Raw genomic sequence first — 6000 nt, 5'->3', positions numbered from 1 at the left:
CCGTGAAGTTTGTCTCCTGATGGGTTTTCTCCTGTATTAATTAGCTGCAGACTATTAAAAATGCACTTGATTTTTGAGCAGCATAGAGCAGAAATTTGTGAATATGAAAGGCACATATAGGCATTGGCTGAACACAGCAGACATGAATATACTTGAGGTGTTGCTTAAAATTGAAAGCATTGCATGAAACAGGGCTGCACAAATAAGGCATTATCTCCCAGACAAGGACTATTGCCTTGATGTGTAATAAGCATTATAGTTGTATTAGGATGCAATTATACTTCTGTACTTTTTATTGTATCAGAATCTAAATGAGTGGCATTCTGGGTTGTGGTATTAAATACTTCTAATAGCATTTTAAAGCATCTCTGTTCAAGCAATATTGATGCTTACAGTTTCAGACTTCATGTTTGTTATTGGTTTGGTGTTGAGGAGAAAGCCACTTCTTCTGGCTAATTTAATAGAGCTCAAATGATAAAGACTGCACTGAGATCAGCCCTCATGAACTACTTTTTCTTTAGAAGTGCCAAGTAGTTTTGAAGCTAGGGTTTCCTAATCCTAAATTCTGTAGCCTTACTGCTCTTTTAATACTTTTTTGTTTGGTTTTGGTTTTTTGGTTTTTGGGGTTTTGTTTTGGTTGTGTTTTTTGGTTGTTTGGGGTTTTTTTTGTTTTTGGTTTTGTTTGTTTCTTTGTTTGTTTTTGTTTTTTGGGGGTGTTGTTTTTTTGGTTTTTTTTTTTTTTGTTTGGTTTTGGCTTTTTGGTTTTTGGGGTTTTGTTTTGGTTGTGTTTTTTGGTTTTGTTGTTGTTTTTTGGGGTATTTTGTAATGTGCAGAATACACATGTATCATTTAATGTGCCAGTCACTGGGGGTTTGGATACAGTAGCTCTAAGGAGTTACTCAGTATTTCCTTCACAGGTCTTTGGCTGCAATCCAGTTTACATCACCCTTTACCTAAAAACATTCTCACCAATTCAGAGTTGGTGGTTGTCTCAGTTTTGGAGACAAATTTCAGGAGAAAACACCCTGGTTTTTTTTTTTTTGTGGTGGGGTGTGGTGTTTTTTTTTTTTTTTTTTTTTTTTTTTTTGTAATGTGCAGAATACACATGTATCATTTCATGTGCCAGTCACGGGGTTTGGATACAGTTGCTCTAAGGAGTTACTCAGTATTTCCTTCACAGGTCTTTGGCTGCAATCCAGTTTACATCACCCTTTACCTAAAAACGTTCTCACCAATTCAGAGTTGGTGGTTGTCTCAGTTTTGGAGACAAATTTCAGGAGAAAACACCCTGGAATGAGTGTTTCCTCTAAAGAGAAAAGGGCTGCAATAACTCCCTTTTCACTTACACCCACTGCTATCAATTATCAATTTACTCAGGGAGTAAATTGATAATTGATAGCAGTGGGTGTAAGTGAAAAAAGAGAACTGTTTATTAACAAAAAAGGTGTGTGTGAGGGTCCCTACAAGGAACAGAAAAGGCTGTAATAAATGCTAGATATGAACTCCTGGAAACTTCCCCTACACCCACAAACACACCCACAGCAGAACCAAAAAAACCCTCAAAAAATGCCCGGGGAAGAAAAATACACAGGCTGACAGCATGGCCTGGAAAATGAAATGGTGACTGGTCTGGGAAGGGGACAAGGACTTCATGTGGCAGCCTGGAGCAGAGCAGATGGGAAACCTCTTGAATTTCTGGTGTGGGTCTCCTCGTCACAGCAGCCAAAGTTGGTGGAGTTTAATGTCCTTTCTCATGTTGGTTCAGCTCCTCTGAGGTCAGAGGTTCAGGGTGGTCCTGCTGGGCTCCCCAGACAGGCTGAAAAGTAGAACAAGCCAAGCTGAAAGCTCTTCAAGGGAAAAAAACCCAAAAAGTTGCCAAGAGGATTTCCAGTACAGCCTCCAGGCTAGGGGAAAGGAAGGGAAAAAACTTCTTGCTTCAAGTTAACAAAAAAACCTAATTCAACAAAAGGAGCAATGCAGTGTCCCCTATCCATGCTGTCCAGGGCACACTGGAGAGAGAGAGAGAGATTGAACAGAGTTGTGCCTGGTGTTCCCAGGCTCCAGCCTTGCCCTTTGGCTCATCTTAAAGATAGCACAGACATTTCTGGGCACAAAGCAGATGATTAGGAAATCAAGTATCATCATAAAATCACCCCAAGACAGTGGTGTGAAAGGAGATTGAGAAGTGTGTGTTTAAGCTCATGGTATGGACTCATTCCCATGTTTTGCAATAATTGTGTTAGATGCTGAGACTGATAGGTGTTTATCAGCTATGGCTGGACCTATTAGTCCAGGCATATAGAAAAGTAAACTTTCTTATCCCCCATTTGGCAAGAGGTTGAGAGAGAATTTGTCTGTGTCTAAGAAAGTAGCACCAAATTTAGCAGGAATAACGTGATGGAAGCTACCACCGAACTGTGTAAATGAATGTAATGGGTTTAATCTACCCTGAGGGAGGAAGGATTTCTTTAACAGCTGCTATGCTGCTTTCAAGAACAAGAATTAGGCAAGCACCTCCCATTCCCAGGGTTGGTTGTTAAGGTATTAATAGGTATTAATAGGTATTAAGCTCAGAGAAACTGCTGGTTTTTATCTTTTCAGAGATGAGCAAGAGGTACAGTAAGAGCATCAACCTTTGCTCTAAAGATTGGGTACACTCCTGGATGACTTAAGGGACAGACCAGAAAAAACCTTTTCAGTTAAGCAAAGGCAGAAGTGTTTTATTTGTTACTTTCTAAAAACTGACTTAGCTTTTGAAATAGACAGGATGGTTACAGATGAGAAACTCTGAACTGAAACCACTTTTTAAACTAATGAAGGAGTTAATAAGCACTGTCATTTGCATGAAGGAGAACAACTTTAAAAATGGTAGTGTTCAGTATAGCATGGAGTAAAAAATATGTCTGTTTTTGTATCAAAGGAGCCAAAGAAAATGCCTTCCTAAGCAAATAGTCTGGAGAGCTGATACATAAAATACAAAAGAGAAAACTGATTTTGGTTTTGTGTCTCTGAGTTGGTAAAGCTGAGGAATGCAATACCCTAAGAAGAAGCCCAGCCTATGGCTTCAGGTGTCTATGGCATGATAACACACACAATGTTCTTGTTCTTCTGTGAATAATGCAGAATTCTAAACTGGGTAACAAAAGCATAGAAAGCAATTAATCCCTCTTACCTGGAAGGAGGTGCTTCTTTCTCTTATTTTTGCTGGTTTTGGAATTCAAAAATTCCAGAGTTTTCTTGAGCCTTGGAAAAGAGATCCATTATTGCAATTGGAAAGAGCTGCTTCTCTTCAGAGAAGAGAGACTTCTTAATGTCTCCTGAGTGCCAGGAACTCTGGAAAACAATCTAGAAACTTTGTTTGCTTACTGGATCTCTACATGTTAATGATAGGGTGAATAGCAAATCCTTTTTAGCAGCTATTTTAAGGCTTTCTTCAGTCATAATTTCTTGTAAAGATTTAAAATTGTCTCATAGCCTCTCTGTAGCCTCTGCTCCAAGCCTTTAATACCAAGTGGAGGCCCCAGACACACTTAATGTTCTGCAGGGTAGATGAGGGTTATATTCTAATTAGTTAGGCTCTAGGAAATTATTTCAAATCCTCACCATCCTCACCATAGCTGTGGGCAGAGACCATCACTGTCATGCACTGTATGCAGAGGATGTGACTGAAGTAGACATCCAGTGGGGTTTTCTGTGACAATAAAGTGAAGCTCTTTGATGTTGTGAACTCTGTGCTGTACTGACCTTCCTACAAGGCATACCTGACTACAGGGGTTCTTCATTATTTTCTCTTCCTTTATATCCAGCTATGAAAAGCTAAGCCTGGCCATGCTCTTGAGATTTTTTAAAAGGAGTTCATGCAATTGTGCCAATTCCAGAAAGGCTTTGAATTCAGTAACACTTTTGTCATGAAAAGGAGCTCTATTTTAAATGGGTTGTATGGCAAGGCTTTCCCTTCAGTGCAAGCATTCTGTGGCTGCCAACTGCAAATCTGCATGAAGTGTGAATCAAGTTTCAAGACCAAAACCCTCAAAATGTGATTGGCTTAAGTGCATGGGACTTCTTCATCCCCAACTGTAACGAATTATAGGTGCTTCGTTTCTTCACATTTTCACATCCAAGCATGCTTCACAAATCTCATGGCAACCACAAGAGAGACATTTAGTCTTCTCATGCACCTTGTGGTGCATGAGGTTTACTTGTGATTTCTTGGTTCTTGTATCAAAAACCATGGAAAAACAACCTCCACTGTGGTGAGGTAGAAGCATGTTAGGCACTTCTCCTCACTTTTGGTTTTCTTAAGGATCTGCCTTCATGGAAAATGTGCTACATAGCCCTGTTCTGCTAGGTAAGATCAAAAGACGTTGGGAATTTCTCCAACCTACATGCTGTGAGGTACACTAAAGGCACAACAGTCAGTTCCTTTCGCTGCCTAGCAGACAACAGGGAGGTGAGAAGGAAAAAGGTCAGCACAGGGAAAAGTGCAGCAAGAAAATTAAATTATGCATGTAAACTAAGGAGACATGGTGAAAGTGAGTTTTTCTGTTTAAAAGTATAAACACAAAAAACTGTTATCGTTGCTATTTCTTTTAAGCAGTGTGAATAATCCCTCTTGAAATACTTTTCATGCTGCTGAGGAAATACTTGGATGTTTTTTATGGCTTTTATCAATCTGCCTCATTCATCTCTTAGTGTAAGGCCTTTCCAGAGGGCTGGCAGAAGCCTTTCTTTTACAACAAACAGTTTGATTTAGGACTGCTGCTACCCATTACTGCTACATTGGTGGAGAAATTATAGTTTATGAACTAATCTATAGCATCCTCCCAAACCATAGATTTTGATAATGGAAAATTCAGTTTAGTGCTCTAATGAACCATGGTCTGATAGGTACTGTGCCAGTTAGTCTAGAAGGTGTGTGTGAAATTTGATATTTTCAGCAAAATTTGGTACTTCATTTCCAAGTAAATGTAAGTGCCTAGGTAAACGAAAGTATTGCAATTTTTTGTTATAAAATAAATGAGAAATAACAGGTTACTAAAGAAGTATCATTTCTCTGTTAAATGTTTGAGCACTTCCTTGTATCTCTGTAAAAGTCAGCCTCCCTGGCATAAGAAGGGAGTAGATTTAAATCTGTGGAAGGATTGCATTGACAGTCAGATAGTACTTGTGAGGTGGTTTAAAACCAGATGGGAATTAAATTCCAAATAAGCTGCTCCCCTCCCCCTGGCCCCTCTGGTGAGAGAGGGACAAAAGTAGAGACTATGGATTGAGATTAAAAACAGCAATAGGATGAAAAATTAACAAGAAACAGTATTAATAACAAAAATATGCAAAGGAGAGGGTAATTTAAACACAGAGTCCAGAGTGCTGGTCATTGACAATTTCTCTGAGGAAGAAACAGAACAAAATGGCACATGTTCCCCTTTTTTCCCCCGACATTTGAGTGAGAGGTATAGAATAGCAGCCTGGTCACACACACTTGGCTCTAAGGTCCACCCGCTTCTGGAGACCTGCAAAACTGGAACAACTCAGAAGAAGGGTGCTTGAATGTGTTGTGTTTAAAGTCTGAGATTTGGTTGCGAACACGCTGAAGTGGAACAATTGTCCTTGTAATAATGGTATGCAGTGCCATAAGAGGGGAGCTATGTGAAAGTGGAAAATCTTTTGCTCCTGAAGCAAGTTTACTTCACGTGGAAGGTTACATTTGTGGATTTTGTTCAGATAGGAGTGTGTGTGTACTGCGGCTCTTTAAAAATACCTCAATAGTAGTGTAAAGAAGACAGAGAGGTAGGCTGAAAGGTCTTGGTGATGCGAACAGACAAGTTTGCCTGCCAGAAAGATGTCTTTGCCAAACTTTCTTCTCCTGGGTTTGCCCTTGCACCATGAGGGTCAGGGCTAGCAGATCTGTGTGAAGGACACAGGCGATGTTATGGCCTGTTGTGCTTCCTCTGTTTCTTGGTCTGTAGGTAGGAGGGACAAATGACCAGTGTCTAGCAGCTC

This window comes from Passer montanus, unplaced genomic scaffold, assembly GCF_014805655.1.
Source record: "Passer montanus isolate IOZ18808 unplaced genomic scaffold, ASM1480565v1 scaffold66, whole genome shotgun sequence".
NCBI lineage: Eukaryota > Metazoa > Chordata > Aves > Passeriformes > Passeridae > Passer > Passer montanus.
Note: the sequence above shows the minus strand (reverse complement) of the source record.